Source organism: Aquarana catesbeiana, linkage group LG01 (genome assembly GCF_042186555.1).
Source record: "Aquarana catesbeiana isolate 2022-GZ linkage group LG01, ASM4218655v1, whole genome shotgun sequence".
Lineage (NCBI taxonomy): Eukaryota > Metazoa > Chordata > Amphibia > Anura > Ranidae > Aquarana > Aquarana catesbeiana.
The window spans coordinates 629,929,735-629,942,535 of record NC_133324.1 but is presented as its reverse complement, the minus strand read 5'-3'; the positions used below and the strand labels follow the sequence as shown (position 1 = coordinate 629,942,535).

Here is a 12,801-nt window from a genome sequence, read left to right as displayed (position 1 = left end):
TACATTCTAATGACCCCTGTACACTACCCTAAATTCTAATGACCCTGTGCACAGCCCTACATTCTAATGACCCCAGTATACTACATTACTTTGTAATGACCCTCGTGGACTGCCCTGCATACTACTGACCCCTGTGCACTGCCCTACATCCTACTGACCTCTGTACACTGCCCTACATACTACTGACCCTTGTACACTGTGCTACATCCTACTGACCTCTGTACACTGCCCTACATTCTAATGACCCTTGTACACTGCCCTGCATACTACTGACCCTTGTACACTGCCCTGCATACTACTGACCCCTGTGCGCTGCCCTGCATACTACTGACCCTTGTACACTATGCTACATCCTACTGACCTGTGTACACTGCCCTACATCAAAACTGACCTCTGTACACTTCCCTACATTCTAATGACCCTTGTGCACTGCCCTGCATACTACTGACCCTTGTAGACTGCGCTACATCCTATTGACCTCTGTACACTACCCTACGTCCTACTGACCTCTGTACACTGCCCTACTTCCTACTGACCCCTGTGCACTGCCCTACATTCTAATGACTCCTGTACACTACCCTACATTCTAATGACCCTTGTGCACTGCCCTACATTCTAATGACCCTTGTGCACTGCCCTACATTCTAATGACCCCTGTGCACAGCCCTACATTCTAATGACCCTGTGCACTGCCTTACATTCTAATGACCCCTGTGCCCTGCCCTACATTCTAATAACCCCTGTGAACTGTCCTGCATGCTACTGACCTCTGTACACTACTCTATTTACTACTGATTTCTGTACACTGCTCTATTTAATACTGACCTCTGTACACTGCTGTATTTACTACTGACCTCTGTACACTACTCTATTTACTATTGACCTCTGTACACTACTCTATTTACTACTGACCTCTGTACACTGCTGTATTTACAACTGATCTTTGTACACTGAAGGAGTTGCAGTACTCAGCAGAATAGTGTCAAATGATGCTTTCAGAGTTTTTGATGCAAAATGTGTTTGCAGTGTAAATGGTATTTATCCCAGTATTATCCGCAAGAGCTGTTTGGTTGGCGCACTTTAAACAGACTTTACTATTGTAGCTAAACAAATACACCAATGATTTTACTAATTAACGAGGCGTTTTTGGCTGTATTTTTGTCCTTATTATGATCATTTTTCCTGCATATACAGTATTTTAAAATTAAATTGATACATATAATGTGCAACGCACTGTGAAAATCGTAGGCTCTCTCTATATATGTCTGTAACAAAGAAAATAATAGGCTAACAATATGCTTCTTGTACAATCACGCCCATTTTCAAACGAATGCCCAACCCCTAATTAAAGTACATGCTCCTCCTACAATGTCTTGCTGGACACACAGCAAAAAAAAATAATCAAGACACTGCGCTTACTCAGTTAAATAGCAGCTCACACAACAAACAAGGAAATTTGTAAAAAGAACAGGTGCATATATAGTGTAGCGCTAATTAAAACCAATAAGTTTTGAATTGAAATATTGCATACACAAGAAACAATAACAAAAATGACTGCATATATCCCAAATGTTGGTGTGAGACACCCTAGCAGGTATCTATTGAATATTAAAAAAGGTTTTGAAAAAAAGTTTATAGTCCCATAGAGATGATTGTGCTGTTCACCACGTGGATAGCTGGTAAGGGAGTGACATAGATATGATGGATCCCCCGCGTAAAAGCAATGCAGGCTTACCAGAACGGTTGGACTCATATAAACATATGTCTCATGAGTCAGTAAAGCTTGTATTGCCAACAGACAATGAAGTAGGGTCTCTCAGCCAAACGATATGAGGTCCAAATTGCATCAAGGACTCTAGACAGAGCTCTTCTACATGTGACTTGGTCTTACTGTCCTATATCAATGATTCCCAACATATCTATTGCATCTTGTCTTGAAGTCCTTGATGCAATTTGGACCTCATATCGTTTGGCTGAGAGACCCTACTTCATTGTCTGTTGGCAATACAAGCTTTACTGACTCATGAGACATATGTTTATATGAGTCCAACCGTTCTGGTAAGCCTGCATTGCTTTTACGCGGGGGATCCATCATATCTATGTCACTTCCTTACCAGCTATCCACGTGGTGAACAGCACTATCATCTCTATGGGACTATAAACTTTTTTCAAAACCTTTTTTAATATTCAATAGATACCTGCTAGGGTGTCTCACACCAACATTTGGGATACAGTATATGCAGTCATTTTTGTTATTGTTTCTTGTGTATGCAATATTTCAATTCAAAACTTATTGGTTTTAATTAGCGCTACACTATATATGCACCTGGACACACAGCAAAAAAGGTGTCCTCTGGAACCTTTTTTGAAATGTTGGCAACTGAGATGCTTGCAACAGTTTTGTTCGGGTTACAACAGAATCATAAACACCTTTTTGACACATACATACTACTGCAAGACAGACTTCTAAAGAATTTCTACCACACTTTTCATGAATTCTAGGAACTATGTTTTGATATATGCATGCATGTGTATGGAGCTTTTATGGCCGAAATATCTTAGATCATAAGAACAGCTCCTAGGGAATATTACCATCCTAGAAGTAACACGTGGTGTGTACAGGTGACAGAAAATGTATTAATACTTTCGCTGAAATTTAAATGCTAGTGTTGTTTTAAATGTTTAGTAAGCTGCTCTGCCCTGCCATCCTTCCCAAGTAATTAACGATGAAATAACATTTTTCATGGTGACTCATTATTAAGCATTAAACTAGGAGAGTAAGTACTGTGATAGTCAACAATAATTAGATTACATTTGTAGACATGTAGTGTATAACTTGCATGTAAGAAAATGACAAGCAATCCAAAATCCCTGGAGAGAATGTGTGAGTAAAGGATCTAGTCTTGGCCCCCCAAGCCTGCTGTTTGTGGAGGGTGTGAGTCTAGAGCCCTTTACTTCTCAGACCTGCTGGAGGAAAGAAGCTGAAGCTGAAGAAGACTCCCGTTAAGTCAACTGCCTGTCCCAGATTAAAAATTCACCAGTTGTCTGTCTGGGCCTAAAGTCTGCAACTAGCCTGTAAGGGAGGCTGAAGATTCCGTACCTAAGGGCTGCTGCCAGTCTGGTCTACCAAATTTGCATTAGTCTGAAGTAGAAGTTAAAAATATTACAAACTACTACTATGCAGTGGGAATTATTGTTGTTTTTAGGTACCCCAAACAACTCAGCCAAAAAAAAAAAAAATTAGCAAAAAGAATATATATTGAATTGAGGTGTGACTATTTGTTGCCATCAGTGGGTCAGTAAATGCTGGGTGCAGCTACAGGCCAATTCACCAGGCTAGGAGGGCACGTAAAAATCCAGCGGCTCCTTCAGTGGTCAGTGCCCCGAGGGGGACCCAATAAGTATTTCTGGGCATGCATGGACAGTTTTTGCTACTGTTTCATGCTACTAAAATTGTCTGTGATCAATCATCCACATCTAGGAAACAGTGGAGTTAGCATAAAGTAACAGTGACAGCACAGTGCTCCAATTTTACAGATCAATCACTACTACATTCAAATGCATGTGCAGCAATTGCTAGCGAATAATCACAGGAGATTTTAGTAGTGGTATCGCACTAATGAAAATCCCCTTTATACCCTCAGTCCCAGGGGCTATGTATACTTGTGTGTTTTCAGAAACAATAGAACCCATGTTCAGTATTCAAGAAACTATAATGCAGTTTGTATATAATTATGCATTGTAGATTCAGATCTTCAAGCATAGAATGATACTCTACCTAATCACAAATCCATTAAAATAAAGTAATTGAAACTTATTGATTAAGAAGAAATATTAATTGTGACCCTAAATAAAAATCAAGGGCTATTGGGGGATCCCAAACTTTAACTGGTTGCCCAAAGCTCTATCATAGACTACCTCAGTAAATCATTTCTTTGAACGTCCTGATAAGCGATAAGAAGCATGTAGCAAAACATGGGCTAGATAAATGTTTATAATAGTAGCTTTAGCTCTATTCTTTTTTTAAAAAAGCAAAAAAAAAAATAAAAATTGAGGAGTAACAGCAAACTTACCTTGGAGTCTTAGTTGGTTCACCTTTCTTTTTTTCCAAACAGTGTTGATCTTGCAGCTCTGATTATATTATCAGCCTTAATATATCCAATGTCATGCCCAAGAGGTTTGACAATTCAAAAAGTAAACAGACTTAAAAACAAAGGGAAACTCGTTGGACAGGTCCTGATCCGCAGCTGACTTTTGCAAGGTAAGAGAGTGTAGTGTGTAAGATGGAATCAGCTGTTGCATTAATAGGTATATATACTTCCGCTACTAAATTGATTACAACAGCAGAAACCAGTGGAAAGGGCGTGTTAGGATATGTTAATGAATCATGAGTACTCAAGCCGCTGGCATTGTATTAACATTTTCACTTTAGTAATATGGTAAATAATCATATTGCATAGCTGAACATGTGCATCACTCCAAATACAATTGCACACATGGGTCTAAAAATTCAAATCACAAATAAGGATATTCAGACCATATCAACTATTACTTAATAAAATGTATAATTATTCTTAATATTCTTAGATATTAAATATATAAGGGGGATATTTGTTATTTTATTGCCTTAGTGCCATTTTATAGATTTGGGATTACTAAGCAATCAGCTTAGTCCTATAGAGTCCCCAACCTTTTTGGCACCGGTGACTGGCGTTGTGGAAGAAAATTGTGCCAAGGCCCAGGGGGGTGTATGTGGCTTTTCGCAGGCAATTTATAGGGGCAATGGCTGGTGTTAGCGCTTCAATCATCACAGCACCATGGTTGATATGGTGTCAAGATGATTGAAGCTCATTATTTCTATTATTACATTGTAATATAGAATGAAATAGTTCAACTCACCATAATGCAGAATGTGCCACCAGATGCAGAGTATCACTTGCCACATAGCCTGCCACCAGATGTGGATTGTCACTTGCCACATCGCCTGCCTGCCACCAGATGCGAATTGTCACTAGCCACGTTGCCTGCGTTCAGATGCAGCTTGTCACTTGCCACGTCGCCTGCCACCAGATGCGGTTTGTCACTTGCCATGTCTCAGATGCAGATTGTCCCTTGCCACGTTGCCTGCTCGCTCGCCTCATCTCTAACAGTGTAGCGGCCCCACTGTGAGGGCGGAACAGCAGTGATGCGGGTGGGTGGTGAGAGATGATGTCATCTCTCCTCACTCCGCTGCCGCACATCAGACAGTGCAGCCTTCGCGGCCTGGCTGCAAACAGGCCGTGGCCTAGGGGTTGATGACCCCTGCTATAGAGTGTCTGCATTTGACCTTCCAAGGTAAATTGAGGTTCATTCTGACTTTCATGACACAGAGAGGAAGGTTTTTGTAACAGAGGCTCACAGCACAGGCAGAGATAGATATTTGTACACACTGTGCAGCTGCTGGAACTTAGGGGTGTGATTTATTTAGATGCGGGTAAAATGGTTGTTGGAACCCCTCCACCTATTATGTAGACTTAGACACTGCTTCACTTTAATCTTTCTATCGTTTAATACACATTGCTTAGGTCTTTTTACTTAGCCAGCAAAGAAATGGGGGGCCCAAAAACTTGTTTTGTATATGGGCCCCCTTGTGACTTATAGGTGAGTATTCAGAACTGGCGTTAAGTGTGTATTAAGCTGGCTTTACCCTTTTTTAATTTGTCTGGTTCCCTAATTACCCATCCAAAATTAGTGGGTGGCCCCCGTTGGCATGTAAGTGGGGTGCAGCGTGGTGTGGCGGCAATTATTCACACAGTTGGTGCAATGGAAAACTTGTATTGATATTATACAGCAAAAGTTCACAACAAACCCAGTGGGAAGGCTGCCAAACCAGGTACACACAGGGTTTCCAGTAACGTGAAGAGAGTAGGTATCAGTGGGACTGACAGTGTCTGTTTAGTCAACAGAATGCGGCTTGTCCGTCTCATGCCCAAGCAGGATGATGTCCAAAGGAGTTGCAGCCCTATGCTTTCCCTCCTTGTCAGGAACCTTTCCCTAATGCTAATGCTGTCCCTAACAGGCAGGGTACCTCTCCCTACTCTACTAACTTGCAAATGTACGAAAAACTGGGAGCCTTAAATAGGCTTTCCCTGACCCAAGATGGCCACTGGAGTCGCATGGGGCAGCAGCATCCAATAGGATAGCTTCCCCAGTGACCCAAGAAACCATAGAGGAACCTTGTTTCTCTTGACTTCTTCTCCAACAACAGCGCAGCTGTAGTGGAGAAAGTAGACTGCACCTGCCTACAGGCACCCTCCCGTCTGAGATAATTCATTAACAAATCTGGGACACTGGGTGGAAAATTTTCAGCTGAACAGGGGCTGCATTTAATTAGATGCAGCCACTTGCCCAGATATTGCAACAGTTGGCTGTCAGAATACCATAGCTGCACTGGTTGATTCATCCATCTGTGCTGAATCTGTAGGAATCTGAGAAACAAATACATCAGCAAGGAAGTTAATCTTCTAGGATTTAGAAGTAGAGTCATCAAGGGCAGCCAGTTGGTAGAGGCAGAGGCCAAAAGGGGCACCCATCTATCTGCCTCAACCTACTGGCTGCCACTGATGACTCTACTTATGACAATCCTAGAAGCTTAACTTCCTTGCTAATTTCTTTGTTTCTTTGTGTTCTGAGTCATTGGTCACCTGGGCACAAGAATGCATAGCAGAAGTTATGACTTCACCCTCAGTTCACTTGCTGTATACTTGTTCCAGATCATTGCCTCAGAAAAAAGTTGAAACTATTTGGTCACATTTTCTCTCAGCACACTTATCTTTAATAGACAACAATACTGAATGTATTTTAGATGTACGGTGAGTACCATCTTACGCTAGTGATCTTGCTATTGCTGCCAGTGATCACTCACAGCTTCCATGGTATTACTGCCTTACTGGCAGAATGGGCAAAGTGTTATACTTCACCATTGCTCCCCCACTAAAGCTGGCCATAGACCGTTCGAATCTCGGCCGGTCCCTGCTGAACCGGCCGAGATTTAAATCATCTATGGGCGGGCTGATTGTACCCAAGTGGATTGATCTATCCACTTGGGTACAACCAGCCTGTCTGATTTTTCATGCAATTATTGCCAGTGACTAGCAATAATCATTGTGTGTTCTCGTGGCAGGGATGGCTCCCCCCGCACCATCTATGGCTTAAGAGAGCAAGACACTACAATGCTTCAGCCAGCAAATAAGTGTAGATGCAGGTAACATGAATTAAAAAAAAAAAAAAAGCTAAAGAAAGGAATGAAAGGCACTACATACACATTTTGATACAATTTTTTTTTTTTTTTAATTTGAAGCTACAATCACAAATAAGCTCAAATTACTTTTTTTTTTAACACGTGGTTAAAAAAAAAAAACAGCAAAAAAAAAAAAAAAAAAAGTACTTAGGTAAGACTGGACTGAATGAGTTAATTGATGCTAATTAGAGTTCATTAAGGGTTAATAAAGGGCTGATTTTTTTTTAATTCACACATAACAGTAATTCATAATTGAAAGCTGCAATAGTAATTTTCATTCATAAATAAATGCAGAGCAGAACCCAAGCCGGTAAACTGCATCTGATCATCAGAGCTCATCAGATGCAGAGGCTCCTGTTAAATAACTGCAAATAAAATGTGGTAGAATAGCTCTTGCCAGGTGATGTCACCGGGTGGCCCTGCCCCTTACCTATTGAACAACTGTCAAACGGCAGAGCAGGCAGACTGTGGGAGAGCGTTTCCCGCGAGTGGAGCTTTTTATTTCCCTTTTTTCGGGTCCGGCGGTGGCGGCGAGCGTCATGATTGACAATGGATCTACATCATAGGACAGTTTTTTATTTAAAAAAAAAGGAATTGTCAAAAACTTTTGTAATGTCTTTATTCACTTTTACACTTTTTTGGTGAATGGGTAGGCATACTCATTCCCGTTGGGGGGGGGGCGGGATCTGGGGTTCTGATTCTGATAAGCCCCTCGCCCTCAGACCCCTACAACCACAGCCCAGGGTCATGGGAAAGAGGCCCTTGTCCCCATCAACATGGGGACCAGGTGGTTTGGGGAGGGGCAGAGCCCCCCAAAGCATCCCCCCATGTTGAGGGAATGTGGCCTGGTATGGTTCAGGAGGGGGGCGCTCACTCGTCCCCCTTTCCCAACCTGCCGGGCTGCATGCTCAGATAACGGTCTTGTATGGATTCTGGGGGGGGAACCCACACCATTTTTTTTTTTAAATGTAATTGCCGGCATTTTTTTTTACATTTTGCTGTCAGCGGGGAACCAGCTGACAGCTGATGAGTCATTCGTTGTTAAGAACGTGGCGGCCGGTTTCCCTGCTCGCTCCTTATCAACCAGCTATTGGTGGGGACCCCACACTGTTTCTGACAAATACCACATGTGATACTGCCAAGTAAAACCCTGTTGATACATTTTGCATGTTTTTTTACTCCCTGTGCCGTTTGTGAATTGGACTTAAAGAGGAAGTAAACCCTGATGGGTTTTACTTCCTCTTTGTCTCCCTGCAAAGGTAAAGCATAATGGGCTACTATGCATCGCATAGTAGCCCATTATGTGTCACTTACCTGAAACCGAAGCCTGCGATGTCACCGCTGTCCCCTCTTCCACGAAGCGTCCATCTTTCTTCCGGGTACTGCGGCTCCAGCCCTGTGATTGGCCGGAGCCACGATGACGTGACTCCCGCGCATGCGTGCGGGACCCGCCAGTCACGGCATGATCTCCTTTAGAAACGGCACACTCGCCGATTCTAAAGGAGTCTAAAGTTCACCTGCGCTGTTGTCTACGGCGCATGCGCCATAGACATCGGCGATCGCCTTTTTTGTAAATATCTCCTAAACCGTGGAGGTTTGGGAGATACTTTGAGCACCTACAGGTAAGCCTTAATCTAGGCTTACCTGTGGGTAAAAGTGGTTGTAACGGGTTTGCAACCACTTTAAGAGCTTACCGAATGTTTTTTTGTCGATATTTCCCTGCATATTATTAATTTTGCGGTAAATGCTGCACAATCCCTATTTTTTTTATGTGGATTGGACATTATTTACTGCATGCGATAATTTATGCAAATGAGTCACGTGACTGTGTTATCGCTTGCGGTAAACGTTAGTGAATTGATTTCCTTTATACCATATGTGCAGTTTGTTTATAGCTGAAACTACGGACTCTTGGTCCTGCTACACTAGTAAAATTTTGTTTGAAATTTTTCATTTTAAGAATCTTCAATTTTTGTAATCATTATTGGGGTCAAATCAACGGTTCTCTAAATATTATTGGGGTCAAATGATGTTTTGTTTTTGACCATAGCAACGAGAACATTGAAAGGAGCAGGATGAAAATGTTTTCTCAAACAAACAAATTTGGAATAGTTGTATGTGTTTTCTGTTTGGGAAATTACATTCATCCCAAAATCAAATGTTAAAAGCAAATTCAATTTTGAAATCATTTCAAACAACATTTATCATTAACTGTACACAGAATTTACATACAAATATTCGTATGAATAATCTTACAAAAATTTAAATATATTATGTATGGCCAACTTTATGTCAAATTAAAATTGAGAACTAAACCCACCCCACTGCATAAGCACTAAAGTGCTCAAAGGTGACCCTTCTATGTTAAATGGCACAATTAAATCATAAATAAGGGGGTCTAACATTGCAGTTGTTGTGGGACCATTGGACAAGTGTACATTAAAGACCAGACAACAAAATCAAAAGTTTTTCAGTGACTTGTGGGTGCCTCTATGTAATACATTTAAAATGTACTAGTTGATATTGTATGACAAGATAAAAAGTCCAAGCTAAAATACATATTTAACTGTATTACCTTGTTCTAACAGGTCAAGAAGTTGATGTATTGTTCTGGAATATTCGAAACTCCCTTGGTAAACATGTGAAGTTTACTTCCTTAAAAATTGGGCTCATGACAAAGCTCTGAACTTTCTGTCCTTTTTACCTGGTGATCTAGCCAGTAACACACTTCCTATACTAGGGTGGTTCCACTCCAGAGGATGAGCAACAGGGCCATCTTTGCACAGCACCATTCAGCCTGGCCAGAGGGTAGTGTTAGGTTGACTAGCAGATTTAGCTGGACTTGACTAACAACATAAAGTTGAACTCCAGCTAACACTTTTTAAGCAGTTACAGCAAAACCATCCAACTGCCATATTTGCTGGACAGCTTGGTCTGTCAAAGGAGTGGCTGGATTGACAGGTGAAAAAGAAAAAAAAGCTTAAAAAAGGAAACTAATGAAGCCCCCACATCTAAGGAATTGTTAAAAAATACCAGTATTTTGCTTTGTAGTCTTGGGACCTTTCTTGATATCACTTTATTTATCTAATGCTATAAGTCATTGCATGCTGTGGACAGCCCGTACAACTAATCAATTGATTTTGGAAGAGATTGAACCGGCTATATCACTAGAAGCCCAAATGATGAAGTTATGACTATCATATTTTGGTCACACTGGGGTTGATTTACTAAAAGTTGAGAGTGCAAAATCTGGTGGAGCTGTGCATGGTAGCCAATCAGCTTCTAACTTCAGCTTGTTCAATTAGGCTTTGACAAAATAAAAACTGGAAGCTGATTGGTTTCTATGCAGAGCACTCTCATCTTTTAGTAAATCAACCCCACTGCCATGAGAGAGATCACTGGAGAAGGAAGTAATGTTTGGGAAGATCGAAGGGACCAAGCGAAGAGGGATAAAAAAAAAAAAATCTTTGGGGAAGTGCGGGAGCGGTGTATACACTGCTCCTGCACCGCCCTGCCCAATGAAATGAACAGGCGCAACACAGGCGCTACTAAAGTGGTTGTAAACGCTCGTTTTTTTTTAAAATAACAAACATGTCATACTTACCTCCACAGTGCAATTTTTTTTGCACAGAGTGGCCCCGATCCACCAGTTCTGGGGACCCCCGGCGGCGCTGGTAGCCCCTCGGGTGGACACGCTCCCGAATCCTGCTTCTGCATGTATTCGCACAGACAGCAGGACTTGGCCCCGCCCCCCATGTCATTGGATTTGAGTGACAGCAGCAGGAGCCAATGGCTGCGCTGCTATCAATCTATCTATTCAAGAGCCGAGACAACGGGCAGAGAGGTAGAGCGCCTTTCCGCCGTGTGAACGAACGGGCTCAGGTGAGCAAAATGGGGGGGGGCTGGGGGGTTGCTCAGTGTCAGTGTCTTAGAAACAAAGAACATGGAGGGTATGCTTTAAGAGCATATTAAATACATTAGCCAGTGCATCCCATTGGGAAATAAATTTAAGAGTGCAAAAAAGTCCTGGATGGCTTAAATCTAACGTAAAAATGCATATAAAAGCAAAGGAGAAGGCCTTATGACACATCACAGGAAGCACCCTCATGGGACAGAGGACAGAATTAGAAATAGACTTGGGAAACCTAACATTAATAAATCACCGGGACCAGATGGCTTGCACCCGAGGGTACTTAGGAAACTCCATTCAGTACCAGCTGAATGGAGAAAAGCCAACGTAACACCAATATTTAAAAAAGGGCCAAAATACATCCCTGGGAATTACAGACCAGTTAGCCTAACATCAATAGTATGCAAGCTCTTGGAGGGGATGAGAAGGGACTATATACAAGATTTTAGTAATGAAAACGGTATCATTAGCAGTAATCAGCATGGATTCATGAAGAATCGTTCTTGCCAAACCAATCTATTAACCTTCTATGAGGAGGTGAGCTGCCATCTAGATAAAGGAAGGCCTGTAGATGTGGTGTATCTGGATTTTTCTAAAGCATTTGACACAGTTCCCCTTAAATGTTTACTGTACAAAGTAAGGTCCGTTGGCATGGACCATAGGGTGAGTACATGGATGAAAAACTGGCTACAAGAGCGAGTTCAGAGGGTGGTGATAAATGGGGAATACTCAGAATGGTCAGGGGTGGGAAGTGGGGTCCCCCAGGGTTCTGTGCTGGGACCAATCCTGTTTAATTTGTTCATAAACGACCTGGAGGATGGGGTAAACAGCTCAATATCTGTATTTTCAGATGACACTAAGCTAAGCAGGGCAATAACTTCTCCGCAGGATGTGGAAACCTTGCAAGAAGATCTGAACAAATAATAGGGTGGGCAACTACATGGCAAATGAGTAGAAAAAAATTAAAATAATGCATTTGGGTGGCAAAAATATGAATGCAATCTATACACTGGGGGAGAACCTCTGGGGGAATCTAGGATGGAAAAGGACCTGGGGGTCCTAGTAGATGATAGGCTCAGCAATGGCATGCAATGCCAAGCTGCTGCTAACAAAGCAAACAGATTATTGGCATGTATTAAAAATGGGATTAACTTCAGGGATAAAGCGATAATTCTCTCACTCTACAAGAGTTTGGTCCAGCCTCACCTAGAGTATGCTGTCCAGTTCTGGGCACCAGTCCTCAGGAAGGATGTACTGGAAATGGGGCGAGTAGAAAGAAGGGCAACAAAGCTAATAAAGGGTCTGAAGGATATTAGTTATGAGGAAAGTTTGCGAGCACTGAACTTATTCTCTCTGGAGAAGAGACGCTTGAGAGGAGATTACATAGTAGGTGAGGTTGAAAAAAGACACAAGTCCATCAAGTCCAACCTATGTGTGATTATGTGTCAGTATTACATTGTATATCCCTGTATGTTGCGGTCATTCAGGTGCTTATCTAATAGTTTCTTGAAGCTATCGATGCTCCCCGCTGAGACCACTGCCTGTGGAAGGGAATTCCACATCCTTGCCGCTCTTACAGTAAAGATCCCTCTACGTAGTTTAAGGTTAAACC

The 12,801-nt window shown here is 42.0% G+C and overlaps 1 protein-coding gene across 1 annotated transcript in view; it reads right to left on the bottom strand.

The window, feature by feature from the left end:
• The window catches only part of LOC141109220 (transmembrane protease serine 11D-like), a 28,033-nt gene extending 23,733 nt beyond the window's left edge, over positions 1–4,300 (bottom strand). The window contains exon 1 of the mRNA XM_073601013.1: positions 4,074–4,300. The gene's annotated coding sequence lies outside the window, so the exon portion shown is untranslated. The remainder of the gene's footprint in view (positions 1–4,073) is intronic.
• Between the last annotated feature and the right edge of the window lie 8,501 nt (positions 4,301–12,801).